Source organism: Sus scrofa, chromosome 15 (assembly GCF_000003025.6).
Source record: "Sus scrofa isolate TJ Tabasco breed Duroc chromosome 15, Sscrofa11.1, whole genome shotgun sequence".
NCBI classification, from domain to species: domain Eukaryota; kingdom Metazoa; phylum Chordata; class Mammalia; order Artiodactyla; family Suidae; genus Sus; species Sus scrofa.
In genome coordinates this window covers 29407987-29423106 of record NC_010457.5, presented here as the reverse complement: position 1 = coordinate 29423106, position 15120 = coordinate 29407987, and the positions used below count along the sequence as shown (strand labels likewise).

Genomic DNA, 15120 nt, shown 5'->3' with positions numbered 1-15120 from the left:
TGCAGACACGGCTCGGATCCCGCGTTGCTGTGGCTCTGGTGTAGGCCGGTGGCTACGGCTCCGATTCAACCCCTAGCCTGGGAACCTCCATGTGCTGCGGGAGCGGCCCAAGAAATAGCAACAACAACAACAACAACAAAAAGACAAAAGACAAAAAAAAAAAAAAAAAGAAACCTAAAAATACTTTATAATTTTGGTTTGGGAAGTTCAGATATTTTTGGAGCACAAGCTACCTGTCTCCTTGAGAGTCCTGAAGTAAACTTTTCTCTGCTCCAAACTCCAACATTTTGGTTTGTTTTGGCCTCACTATGTGTCAGGCACGTGGATTGGCGCTAACACACATGTATGCATTCCCTTGCTTATATTATCTACCACCATGTTCTATCCCAAGAGACCGGATATAGCTCCCTGGGCTGTACAGTAGGACCTCATTGCTTATCCATTCTGCATGTAACAGGGAAGGACATTTTGGATGAAATGTCTGATTCTTTAGAGCAGAGGTTCCCAAGCTTTAGTGTAGATCCCCAGTACTTTGTTTGTTTTAACATATGTTGCTGGCTCTTTGCCCCAGACTTTCTAGTTCCTTAGATTGGCGATGAAGCCTGAAAATCTGCATTCCTAGTTAGTTCCCAGGAGTTGCTGCTGGTGGTCCAGGGACCCCACTCTGAGAAGCATTGGCTTGGAAGTTTTAGGACGTGTGTGTGGGTTCCCCATTTAAAATGCTATTTGATAAATTAAAACTTCCCACTATGGAGTGCCCCTCAGGGGCTATCCCAGTTCTGCGCACTTTGTGGGTAAAAGGAGGATTAAGGCAATGAAGGCAGGAAACAACAAGTCTGGTTCACAAGGGAGATCCCAGAGGCTCCGCACAGAGGGTGGCCCAGGGTGGCGAGTGCTCCAGAGGGCAGGGCAGGGCCTGAGCCCTAACTATGCCTTTAGTGACTTCTGCCATGTGGCTCTGGGGAAATTATTCTTCTTTTCACACCATGGCTCTTCTCCCAGTACCATGATTTCTCACCTTCAAGTATGCTGCGTGAATAAGTGGCGGGATTTTGGCGTTGCACTTGGGGCAGACGTATTGGCAGCCGTTGACGTGACATCAGTTTCTAGTCACAGAATACTACATAGGACAATTTAAATGTGTGCTTTTGTGGGTGAACCCATACTCTTTTGTGAGTGTGTGTGTGCCAAGCAAGGCTAAAGAGATCAGATTTTCTATGTCTTTAGCCTGCAGAATCCATATGCTCTTTGCTCATACTTTGAAGCTCTCTCTCCCTGCCTCCTCCATTTTTTAAATTTTTTATAAATTTTATTGAAGTATAGTTGATTTACAATGTTGTGTTAATTTCTGCTGTACAGCAAAGTGATTGGGTTATACATATATACATTGTTTTCCATATTCTTTCCTATGATGATTTATCACAGGATATTGAAGAAAGTTCCCTGTGCTATACAGTAGAAACTTGTTGTTTATCCATCCTATATATACTGGTTTGCCTCTGCTCTTCTCTCTTTTAAAAATTTATTTTTATTTATTTTTATTTAATTTTATTTTTTGGCCATACCCACAGCATATGAAAGTTTCTGGCTTAAGGATTGAATCTGAGTGGCAGCTGCAGCAATGCCGGATCCTTTAACCCGCTGCACCGGGCTGGGGATTGAACTTGTATCTCCGCAGTGACCAGAACCACTGCATTTGGATTCTTAATCCTCTGTGCCATAGCGGGAACTCCTCTTCCCCTGTTTTTTAACCTATAGATTCCATGACTTCTGCAGTCATGCCTTCCACATCAGAAGCTCCTTCCAGGGTCCGTCTTAAGGAAAAGAAAATTGTCATCTAGTTCACCTGATTTTGATATGAAAGGCCTGCCTGGAAGCTGAACACCTGTCTCTCTCTCACCTTCCAGAGGGCGACCCCCCTGGACCTCCTCCATCCCCCACAGTTCTTAACAAGCTGCACTTCTTCCTTCATCGCATTGCATTGTATGTACACACTTTGAAATTGTTGTTTATGACTTCAACTTATCTCCCATTCAGTGGATGCATTTTTCTATTAAAGTTGGAAACATTTCCCATTAAAATCAATGGAATGAATGGGGTGGTGACCCAGTGGAGGGAGGAGATGGTCACTGAGAAGAACGGGGAGGCGTGGAAGGAGAACTCGGCCAGATTCACCATTGGCCGTGGGTTGTTCCAGCTAAATATGCTGCTTTTCAACCAGGGCAGGGATAAAACAGGAAGATGAAGGAAATAAGAAAAGGAACTTTATCTTTGATCTTCGTCCTTGGAAGGCTGGTCGGCAGGCTGTTGAAGGTCACTGGAGAGGAAGGAAGAAGCTCCTTCTTGGGGACAGAGCAGGGGTTTGAGAGACAGATAGCAACTCTCACAATTCTGCCAGCCATGGCTTAGCAAGCTGGCACCCTCATCTGCAAGTGACCTTGGAAATTCTGCTGTTTCCATCAATCTTCACTCAATTAGGGCTCCCTGTGGATAGGTCCTCAGGGAGATTTGGCCCATGGTGGGACAATACACATGACATTCTCATCTAACTTTGACTCCCAGCAGCGGCCTCAATTTGGTGGCTCCTGGGACAGAATTCACTTGGAGTGAGCTGACCCTTCCTCTCTGGCTGGTGTGTGACTTCTGTCCTTTTTCCCACAGGCGGCTCTGTCTTCCAACCTGGCAGATGTCTAATGTCTTCCAATAAGCCTGCATGCACTGCCTGTCAGGTGCCACGAATGGTTTAGACCCCAAGGAAGAGGCGTGCTGGTCGAATGGTAGGGATTTAAAAACAATAACCATCAGATATTTCTGGGCTCTTCTTTGCACACCAGATTGACGGTGGCCCAGGGTTCTTCATGGCTCTGGGTGGCTGGGATGGGAGTGGTGCCTGCAGACCTGGAGCAGAAGCGGTTCTGAGAGGCCTCTGCTCTATTGACTGCTGCTTTTTGCCCCACTCCCATCTGCTCAGTGCCTGGGAAGGGAATGACATTACTGCACAGAGCTTTGGCATCTGTGGCTGTAACATTGTGGTTGTGTTTTGTAGGAAGCTGCCTAAATGTTGCATTACTTTCTTAAGGCACTTGGATTTTTAAAAATTCCTTTTTTGTAACAAAGGTAGCCTGGCATTTGGAAGCTAATGAGCTTGTTCCCTTGATCTCATTCTGCTCTAAGTTAAATTAGAACTGCTTATAAAATGCAAACTCTTAATTGCTATTCTTAAAAGGCCATCTTGCTAGGAAGGGTCTGGCTAAGTGATGGCTTTCTTCTTAATTAATAGTAAGCAAGAAAGCAGCTTGGCCCTCTCCACCTAGACAGGGAGAAGCCCGACCTCTTTAGGGACTCAGGCCAACTCCCGAGGCTTCAAGAGCAGAAGAAAAGCACAGGTTTTGTAGTTGGATAGACATGGCCAGGAATCCTGCCGCCACCACTTCTGGTGTAGGAATGGCAAGACATTGACCTTCAAATTGTACTTTCCTCATTTTTAAAAGTGGTAACAACAACCAGCATCTCTCCTACTGTGTTGTTGCTGGGAAGGGAGATAATGTTTGTAAAGCACCTGGCTTCTGACGTACCTATAAGAGTTAGGTAGATGGTGGCCATTACTAACTGGTTCCGGTTCCATAAGAGCCAGATCTTGGGGAGGATGATAGAGGTCCTAGAATAAGGAACTGTGTACCAGAGAAGCATCATGGGCACATCTGGGGACTAAGATGGGAATAACACATGATGACTTGGTCGCAGGAGGCGATCCTCCATGACGTCCCCACATTTCCCAGGCTGTCTAGTCAAGCATGTCTGATAGCAGGCAGCCTTGGAAGCTAGAGCTGACGAAATGAAGCTTAGACCTGCCTCCCTGTCTGGAGACATACCAGGATGGTAAATTCCCCTGAAGAGATCTGCTCACATTCCAAGTTAAAAAAAAAAAAAAGCTGCCCTCCCTCTCTCTCTTTCCCTCTCCTTCTCTCCCTTCCTCTTTCTTTTGTTCCCTCCCTCCCTCCTTCTCCCTCTCCCACTATTTTGCCCTCCCCCATTCCTACCCCGCATCTACCTCCTTCTCTCCCTCTCTCTCTCCCCCTCCCTTCCCCTGCAGTCACCAGCAGCCCATCTAAGAGCAGTTTCTTCATTGCCCTGTGATGCTCTCCACTGCAGGTGTGGGTACCACCTGGCTCTCACCTTGTTGCCAGAGGGAGTTGGGGTTTAGGTGACTGACGCAAGATATTGCTCTGACTGCTGCTCTTGCCTTGAGGAATCATTGGTCTTTGTCTCTGCCCTAGAGGTCTTGTGTCTTTTGTTAGTATCCACAGGTAAACTGGGGGGCAGCTGCCTTGTCTACCACCAAGGAGGGTGAAATTCCAAGCCCGTCAGGATCTGATTCAACACTTTCACATTTAGTGCTGGGTCTTTGAAAAACAGATAATTTTCCCTGCCTAGAGGGTTATATTTGTATAGATATAGTATCTGTCTGTCTGTCTGTCTGTCTGTCTATCTATCTATCTATCATCTATCTCTATGTATCCATGTATCTATGTGTCTATTTAGCTGTCTATCCATCTATCAATCATCTATCTATCTGTATCTGTGTTTCTATCTATCTATCTATCTATCTATCTATTATCTGTGTGTCTATCTGTTGTCTATTTCTCTAGATGGATAAGTGGATGGACAGACAGATGGAGAGATATACAGATCCCCATCCTAACGTGTTCTCTGGTACATACCTTGTTCTTAAAAAATGATGACTGTTTGATAGCCAGTTATTACTGCCTCCACTGAGACTGCTGAATGGCACTTGTACATGTAAATGGGGATAAGATGACACTGAGAGAGGGAAAAGATGCTGGTGCAGCACTGGGATGGGAGCCTGGCCTGACATCAGCCCCCAGGCAGCCATGCTGGGCCGGCACCTAGAACAGTGACAAATGCAACACAACTGCACCAGGTTCTACCCCTGACAGCATGTGGTCGGGAACCGGGCAGGTGGAGGTTGCCAGGGTGGCTTCCTGGAGGAGGTGAGAGTAGTTCTCTGGCCAGCTGGATGAGAAAAGAGGAGAGGGCCCTTGAGGCTGGGCAGCCAACCTGCAGAGGCTCGGAGGAAGGAATGAGCATACAGGTACTTGCCTTTCCTTCAAATCTGAATTTTAGCCAATTGTCTTCGACAGAGAGTCACCAAACGTGGTTCACGGAATCCTCCCCTTCCAGATGCTGGGTCCCTGCCCTCCTGCCGCCGTGGTGGCATCCTCACCAGGACCACTGTGATTGTCCCTGAGCAGCCCTTCCGCTTTCGTCCCCTCCCCTGACAACCTCCCCAGAGCTAAAAGTACAAATCTGCCTTCACTTAAACCATTTCTGGGGTTTCGTTGGCTTCAGGCTGAAGAGGAACTTCCCCAGCTTGGTTCCCCAGATCTGTCGTGGGCTGGCTGCTGCTGGGCACGGTCACCCGGTCTTTTCCTAGGCTCCCTTAGACCTGTTGCTGTGGCTTCTCTGGAGGGGACCTGCTCCTGCGGCTTCTCTTGGAATGGACTGTGCTGCTTCTTCCTTCTACCACTCATCCCTTTGCTCAGATGCTGCTCTCCTGCTGTTTGTCCAGCCCCCTCTCCCCTGCACACAGGATTCCTGTGCTCCCCGCCCTTCCCATGGGTGCAAATCCCTGCTTTCCTGTGCTTCTTCCTCACTGATGGGAAGCTAAGGGCAGGGTCATCTCTCACGTGATGTTGCTTCCTGTGTTGAGGACTGCATCTGACTCACTACAGGTACAGATGGATAACGTTTATGAGGTCAGCTTGGCTGAAGATGGAAAAGGCTTCTGGGAGTAGCTGGGTCTACAGCAGATGTGGGAAGGGGGTGGGCAGCTGGGGAAGCCCTGGAGGTTTAGGGAACCAGAGAGAGGAGTCTGAATTGGATCTGAAGGACAGGGGCCAAGAGATGTTATTTTGCCACCTTGAAAGATGGTGAAGTGGCAGCACACTCTTCTTTGCAGTTGGGATTAGTGATTTTGAGAGGCAATCTCGGGAGTCCCCTGATGGCCTAGCTGCTTAAGTTTCCTGCATTTGTTTTCATTGCTGTGACAACACAGGCTCGATCCCTGGCCTGGGAACTTCCACATGCTGCGGGTGTGGCAAAAATGAAAAAAAGAAAAAAAAAAGAACCCTAAATAAACATGACAACTCTCAACTTTCGTTTTTTTTTTATATAAGAAAGGCAATCTCCTGCTTACAGCATGTGTTGAAAAAAAAACCAAACAAACCATCTTTGCCCATCCCTGCTCACCTCTAGCTTTGCATGTTGATATCTCCTCTTACCAACATGAGTGCTGGGTGCAGGTGTGGCTGTTTGCTGGGGCTGTAACTGTGACCCTATGGACATCGCCTATTCCCAGGCGGTGGTTATTGTGGAGTCCTCCAAGGTGGCTCATTGGAGAAGAAGCCAGCCCTGAGATATAGGCAGCACACCCTCCTCTTTAACAGCATCTTGTTCTCTGAATCAGGTTTGGAGAAGAGCATCGTCCTGGCTTGGGGGCCTCCCTGGTGATAACAACATGGTGCCCACCATGAGGGCAAGAAAGAGTTCCTGGGAGCAGGAGGGCTACAAGCCAAAGATGAGTGTATCATGTCTGGTCATCCACACTCTCACTTTTCAAAGGTGATCTTCTCCCTTTCCCTGGACACTTGAATCGGGTCTTATCTGAACGCGCTGGCGTCTTGGGCAGGCTGCACATCAGGATTGGTTCTGATTAGTGAAAGCAGTCTCCTCCTGTCCCCAAGTCCAGGAGAGGGTAAATGAGGGGGACAGAGCTGTGGCTGTGCCTCTCCCTGTGGGATGGGCTTGCCGCAGGGGGTTCCTTCCCCAGTGGGCTGTTGCTGCATTTCAGACCTTTGCAAAGGAGAAGCAGATCTCACCTGCTCTTTTTCTGGTCTTCGACCATCCACTCCTCATAGGCATTGCTTTATTTATTGCTCCTCTTATTATGAATTTCTCTGCACAGACCTGATTCTTTGGCTGGATCGTAAGCTCCTCGACAATGGGTACTGCATCTTTTTATCCCCTCCTTCTATAAGAGTTTCCTGGCTAGAAGAATGGATGCTGGGTGACCCAAGGCTGCCCGGTTTCCTCGGAGCGCCTCACTGCGCCTCCCTCCCTGCAAGCCCACATTTTAAAACACTTCACCTGTGTCTCGATTTCAGTCAAGTGGAACATTCTGTTGACAGGATGGGAATGCCTGTGGCAATTTCCTCCATGCAACATTCAGGATCGCTCCAAGTTTTCCATTTTAGCGAGTCCTCCCCCCGGCCCCTTGCCCCGAGCTCTGCACCTCGCTTGCCTTCCGAAATTGCTTTCCTGTGGCTTTTGCTAATGGTCTCATACCTTGATGCCAGAGAGACAAACTTAATGGAAGAAAAGAGAAGTGCAGAGGAAGTCGCCTCTAAGTGAACTCCAAGCTTGGAGGTGGGGAAATGGCTTGGTAGGAATATTTTCCCTTAGATTGATGCGGTGTCAAAATATGAGGCAAGTTTCTTACACATTCACTGTGCCCTTAACAAGAAATATAATCTTTTTAGACCTCTGTTAAACAAAACCTTTTTTTTTTTTTTTGTCTTTTTAGGGCTGTACCTGAGGCATATGGAAGTTCCTGGGCTAGGGGTTGAATCGGAGCTGCAGCTGCCAGCGTACAGCACAGCCACAGCAATGTGAGATCTGAGCTGTGTCTGCGACCTACACCACAGCTCACAACAAGGCTGGATCCTTAACCCACTGAGCGAGGCCAAGGATCGAACCTGTGTCCTCATGCACACTAGTTGAGTTCATTACTGCTGAGCCACATGGGAACGTCCTAAACAAAAACTTTATAACCCAATTGTCTATTAATTTCTTTAAGGGGACATAAGAGTTCATCTCCTCCAGTAGTCTAAGAGCAAATTAAGGGTGAGGTTTGCACTTTGATTGGTCTCCACCTCCCCAAGATTTCTTGTTATTTCCGTGTAGTAGGCATTCAGGAAACGTTGACCTGCTGTTAAAGGGGCGGGGGGCCTCTTTTCCACCTGGGATTCCTTCTGTCCTGTGGCATTAGGGCCAGAGCAACAACCGCCATCTCCATAGCAACAGTGGAGGTAATGGAGAGGAATAAGACTGCAAATTCCAAGTCTCCAAAAAAGAATGCGACTGTTTGGAGCCACAACAATGAGGTACAGCAGATGAAAGAAGGATGATGGGAAGCAGAATTAGCAGGAAGCCTTAGGTCAGCGCTTAATCCCCAAAGAGTCCACTGCCCATTATCTTTGTAAATCAAGAACTCTGAATGTCAAGGGCTTTACCACCTCCCAAAGGTTCACACCAGCAGTTGAGCGCAATAGAACTTCTGAAATATGGGGAGCTATTATTAGAGTCACTGCAGCCTTTTTGTTGTCATTTTGTATCAGCATTTCACAGGAGCTGTGCTCTTTGATCTCCAGACTGTCTTTGGCTCCCTCTTGGTCTGAAGTCCGGATTTAAATATAAGGGGGAGGGGTATAAACCAGATGGCCGCCTTGCCGCTGTGATCTGTAGAGATGGCAGGCCTCTGACAACTTCCTTTCTCCCCAGAGTTCCACTTTTGGGTAGTGCAGAGCTGCGAATTCGCTTATTGATCTTGAAACCGAAAGAGTTAGTTCCCAGTCGCTGCAATTGACAAAGGCTTTTGCAGCTCATTACCCACCAGACTACGTGGCACAATTCATTAAAATTCTGTTTCATTGACTGCATTTGTAAATAGGCTTGGGGAAGTTTATCACTTTCTGCCTCTTGCAGAGCTTTCCTTCAATGAGTGCATTTTTTTTCTTCTCCTCTTTCCCGATAGAAAAAGTCTGCAGTAATTTACCACAAGATGTGTTATCATTTAAATGCAAACGAAAATGAAATACTGACTGGGAATCATAGGTTCCTAGAATTCCAGCCCTCCCGCCCCGCACCCTTTCTATTTGCTGCTATCTGATTATGTGTGGGTTATTTTAATAAATACATTTGCTTCGGGCTCTTGTGACATTAATTTTGTATAAATTGTCAGAATTTTTAGCGGGCCTTTGCCCTGTAATTGCTCTTATTTGAATGCAAGCAAAAAGGGAAAGACGAAAGGTAATTTTAAAAAATCTCTCTTCTTTTTATTAATACCGAAGCGTTAAGGAAGTTATTCTTTGTAAAGTGTCCATCTTTGGATGAACCCAGAGCATCTGACAGAGGGCAGGAAACCAGGTATGATGCCCCCCTCAGGTGTGCTTGTTTACCCTAGAGGAAGGTTTTCCTGTAAAGGACATATGGTGAATCTTTGTGGGCTAGGTGGTCTCTGTCATAGCTGCTCAGCTCTGCCATTGAGGTGCAAAAGCAGCTATAAGATTATGGTGCAAAATCAGCCACAACATCATGGTGCAAAAGCAGCTTACTTTTAATGTAAATGAGCATGGCTGTGTTTCAGTAAACCTTGATCTACGGACACTGCAAGGAAAATTTCATATGACTTTTAAGTGTCATGAAATTCTCCTTCCCACTCTCTCCCAACCATTATAAATGCGAAACCATTCATAGTTTGTGGGCTGTATAGATACAGGTGGTAGGTGGCATTCAGTGTGCTGGCAGGCTGTAGTTGGCCGACCCCAGCCCTAGATCCATGGTGTTCAACTGTGGTTCCTTGATGGGCCTGGGAACTTGTGAGGTGGGCTGAAGGCCAGTCTTGATCCAAACTAGAGAGAGAGTAATACCAAGGCCTGTAGTTGGAGTAAGAATTTCTCCAGCTACCTTCTTGTGTTCTTCTAATGCTTTGTAAGAAAGTCATTCTCTGCCTGGGTTATCCTGGCCACACCAAAAGGAGTGGTGGGTGGCACTGCAGAGATCTCTTGCCATGGACACTGTTGGGTTAGGAATGGCCTGTGGGTGTCAAAGGGTGTCTGCTGTTTGCCCATTTTCATCAGAGTCAGAGCATGTCTGGCATTTCAGCATCTCCTGAGTGGAAAAAATAAGGTTGATATGCCTTGTGTACAGAGTGACCTGGGTGTTCCTTGCATTCTGGACAGAACGTCACATCCTGCAACTCAACATTGGCATTTCTAGCCTGGGTCAATACCTGTAATCTTAGAGTTCCCTGGTGTGCTCAGTGGGTTAAGGATTTGGTGCTGTCACTACTGTGGTAAGAGTTCGATCCCTGGCCCCAGGAACTTCTGGATGCTGTGGGTGTGGGCAAAATAAAATCACCCAGAATCTTAAGATCAGTAGCTTAGATTGTCTAATTAAACTTTTTCACAGCTGAGCCCGGCCATCCCAGCACTTAATAAAGATGTGATCCTGATTTGACATGTTATAGTGACATGTCAAATGATGCCCTGGGATCTGCTAATGTTCCTGGAACTTCACATTTATGAACTCAGAGCCTTAAAGTGGGACCCAGGGAATGGAAGATGTATGTTAATATCCTCATCCCGGAAATGAAGACTCCAAAGCTTAGTGTCTAAATTGTTTTGCTAAGCTCTCACAGTTGGAAAGTGACTGAGCCAATTTGCACATTCAGATTCATCAGAATTAAAAGTTTCTTTCTTTCTTTCTTTTTTTTTCTTCCTAGGCCAGTCTACGTTTGGAACTAGGAATTCATTATGTTTTCTAAGAAATAGGCATCAGGAAGAAAGGCACTGCTTGAGATATGAGCCTGCGTGAAATCTCCACTCTTCCAGGATGTTCAATGAGGGGTCTGTTAGCTGCAAGAGTCAGGCCAGGAACCCCCTGCTCACCCTGACTGGTGATAAGCTGCCTCCAGGTCTCTCACAGTTGTGTGGAACTGTGACAGGGAGCAAGTGGCCACTCCAGTCACTGTATCTCTTAAGTATGGCTGAGCCTGGAAAAGCATTCATTGTAGTTCCATTTCTGTGATTTTCCTCTGTGCTTGGAGGGGTTATAATTGCACAACATTCTTGGAGGTCATCTTTCCTTTCTTGTAAAAGAAAAAATAAACACTGGCTTGTTTAAGGCTTGGCAATTGGATTTATATTTACAAAGCTTGTGACCCAATCATGGCGTGAGAAAGATGGCCTTGCGATATTTCTTTTCTTCTTGCACAAGCTTAAGGAAGGCCATGAGTCAAACCCTGCAAGATGATGGTGGGAGGTGCACGTTGTGAGACAGCTGTCCCTTCACACCTCCTGCATTTGAATGCGCTGTGGGAAGCAGCTGCTCCCTGATTCGCCTCCACTCCCTTAGCTTTTCTTTTTTCAAAAAAGTTTTAAATTAAAATTTTTTTTTTTTCTTTTTGGGGCCACATCTGTGGCATATGGAATTTCCCGGGCTAGGGGTTGAACTGGAGCTGCAGATGTCGGCCTATGCCACAGCCACAGCAATGCCAGATCCTTGACCCACTGAGCAAGGCCAGAGATGGAACTTGCATCCTCAGGGACACTGTATTGGTTTCTTAACCCACTGAGCTATGAAGGGAACTCCTCTTTAGCTTTTCTGCCAAGAAGTCTAGGCCTGGAGGCTGAGACTGTTGGCCTAGGGGGAAAGGGAAGTGGCCATTGGCCTAGAACAAAAATTCAAGCTTCAGCTTGAGTGTCAAATTAAAGATTGTAAAGTCTTGAAAACCAAGCTTATAAAGGAGAAAAAGGGTTTGACTGAGTTTACCTGAATTGTGTTTTCACACATAGTCCCTGACTGGTTATTTTTGTTTTCTTTCTGAGTGATGGAATTTTTACCTGGAGCAGTACCACCAGAATAAAGCTACCTTACCCGGTGTCCCTTGCAGCTAGGAAAGGATATCACAAAGTCACAAAGCTGGACCAATGGGATGAAGGTAGAAGTGTCAGGTGGCAGCTTCTGGGAACCTTCCTTAAAACCTGATCAGAGTGAACCCCATGCTTCCTCCTGGACCTTGGGGGTGGGAGGGGGGAGGGGGGAGAGGCCCTTTCCCAGGGTGAAGAGAGGTACACTGGCCCTGAGGATTTCACAGGGCAGAATTGCTTCACCAGCTGTGAGAGGCAAAGCTTTGACGCCATGACTTTGTCCCTGATGTTATCCCATTAGTATGTCCCATTAAGTGGCAAAATGTACTTTGCCTATGTAATTAAGGTTACTAATCAGTTGAACTTAAGCTGGGAAGAGTATCCTTGATTAATCAGGTGGACCACATCCAAGTTGTGTGAGTCCTTGAGAGGAAAGGTCTTTCTCCAGATGGCATGAGCAGGGAAAGTCAGAGAAGAAGCATGAGATTTGACTTGTGATTGTTGGCTTGAAGATGAAGGGTCCATCTGCCAAGGAAATGGGATTTTAGTCCTACAGTTGCAATGAACCAAGTTCTGCCAACAACCTGGGTGAACTTAGAAGTGGGTTCTTTTCCACAGCTTTCAGGGAAGAGCTCAGCCCTGCCAACATCTGGATTTCAGCCTTGAGAGGCTTTAGGCAGAGAACACAGCTGAGCCATACTATGTCTGGATTCTGATCCACTGGATATGGTGAGATAATAACTTCATGTTTTTCAAAGCTACTACTTTTGTGGTGATTTGTTACATTGCAATAGAAAACTGATATATTAATCTTTATGTGAGTGAAAAAAACCTTATTATTTGGATCTTTTACCAATTGCAGCCAAACCTAATCATGACTAATGTGCATGTCAAGACTCCAAAGTTGAGATGTTGACTCTAGAGACAATGGTGGAGCAGCCAAGAATGTTGCCAGATGAGTAGCTGAGCTGAGGAAAGGAGAGTGGACAGTTAGCATGTGGAGTCTAGCATTCTTTATGTGCCCCATCCTTTGTTGGGGAAGAAGAAGATGAGCAGAGGCTTCTGGAAAGGTCTGGGTGAGTCCTAGAGCTTGAGGTTTGTCCTGGCTCTTTAGGCAGAGCCTGGAAAGAACATGTACTTCTTGGATAAAACATGGGGGGTTGCCACTTCTCACCTGGCACTAGAAAGCAAAGCAAAGGTGCTCAGAGATGGATGTAGGATGTGACTCCCAGGTCCTCAGGGGCTTGGGAAAGCCATCCCTAGAAGTTGGGACCCAGTGGGGAGTGATGCCAGCTTTGGGTTCTCCAGTAAGAGGGCTGAGTCAGAAGGAAGGACCACAGCCACAGACACTCACCTTCACTGTTGGTCCAGTGGGGACCAGACACCCTTCCAGATCACCAGAAACCTAACCTTTCCCAGCATCTACATGCCTTTAGGGAAGTAGCAAAGAGAGGGAGATATTCTTGGAAAGAGGAGACATTTGGGAAGACTAATTACCCAAATGCTTCAGACTGATAGGATTGAGCATTTATAGGCATCTTACAATCAATAAGGGTTCAAAGCGAGAGAAGCTGAGATATAGAAAATAATGGTGGTGAGAGATTTTTGTGTTTTGTTTTAGATTTGTCTCCTATTGTATAGTTTTCTAGCCTGTGACATACAGATTTATCCTTTCCACATTTTTGGTTTTTTTCCTTCCAATATTTGCATCTTTTATTTTCAAATATTTTTCTTATTAGAAATAAAACAGAACATAATTCTCTGTCACCACTGGACTGAGTGCTATTGAGTTAGTGTATTCGTTTGCTTTTCCTTTTTAATTGTGCACTACATTTACATACAAAATAACAGATATGATGGTATTTGCACTTTAAGAACTCATAATGGAATAAATATCCATCCTGAATTTTGTTTGAATTATATCCTTGTTTTTCTTTATTATTTTACCACATTTATATACATTCTTCAAGCTATAATATTTAGTTTTACTTGCTTTTAACTTTATATTGATTGACCCCCTATAGTTTCCCATGGACTTCTCTCATTCAACCTATGCTTCAGTCCATCTGTGTTTGTGTGTGTCTGGACTGGTTTTTATTGCCATATTGTATTCTACTGAACACGTATGCCAATATTTATTTATTCATTCTATTGAAGAGGGCCAATTCAGTTGTTTCTAGCATTTCCTGGTGCATATGAGCTAAAGTCACTCTAGAGTGAGATTCTGTCAGGAAGCGCTGGGTCATGGGTTATGTGCACGTCCATCTTTGCCAGGTTAGGCCAAAGTGTCTCCAACAATGGGGGTATTTAACCTTAGTGGCTTGTGTTCCTTCCTATATTGGACTCATACACAGTGGGGGATATGAGAGCAGCCTTCCAGAATAAGCTGGTATCCATACTGGGTATTAGGAGCCACAGAGTTCATTTAAGGCATTAAAAAGAGAGCCCTATGACTCAGCCATAAAAAAGAATAAAATAATGCCATTTACAGCAACATGGATGAACTTTGAGATTATCACATTAAGTGAAGTAAGTCAGAAAGAGAAATATCATATTTCTCTATTTGTGGAATCTAAAATATGACACAAATGAACTTATCTATGAAACAGAAACAGACTTACAGAGAACAGACTCGTGGTTGGCAAGTGGGGAGGAGGGTAGGGGAGAGATAGGCTGGGAGTTTGGGATTAGCAGAGGCAAACTCTTATATATAGTAAGGATAAACAACAAGATCCTACTGTAGAGCACAGGGAACTTTATCAGTATCCCGTGATAAACCATAATGGAAAAGAATATGAAAAAGAATATATATATGTATATGTATATATACACACACACATATATATATATTATATATAAAACTGAGTCACTTTGCTGTACAGCAGAAACTAACATGACATTGTGAATCAGCTATACTTCAATTTTATTTTATTTTATTTTTTAAAGATTTTTACTTTTTCCATTATAGCTGGTTTACAGTGTTCTGTCAGTTTTCTACTATATAGAAAAGTGACCCAGTTACACAAACATATATACATTCTTTTTCCCACATTATCCTTCATCATGCTCCATCACAAGTGACTAGATATAGTTCCCAGTGCTATACAGCAGAATCTCATTTCTTATCCATTCCAAATGCAGTAGGTTGCATCTATTAACCCCAGATTCCCAGTCCATCCCACTCCTCCCCTCTCCCCCTTGGCAACCACAAGTCTGTTCTCCAAGTCCATGAGTTTTTTCCTGTGGAAAGGTTTATTTGTACTGTATATTAGATTCCAGATGTAAGTGATATCATATGGTATTTGCCTTTTCTCCTGCTGACTTATTTTGCTTAGTATGAGAACCTCTAGTTTCATCCATGTTGCTGCAAATGACATTATTTTGTTCTATT

The 15120-nt window shown here is 45.2% G+C and overlaps 1 long non-coding RNA gene across 1 annotated transcript; it reads left to right on the top strand.

Annotated features, from left to right (window-relative positions):
* On the top strand, positions 4766 to 11124 carry LOC110257120. Its single transcript, XR_002339359.1, has 3 exons — positions 4766 to 5753; positions 6488 to 6642; positions 10583 to 11124. It is a non-coding gene; the product is annotated as an uncharacterized LOC110257120 (long non-coding RNA).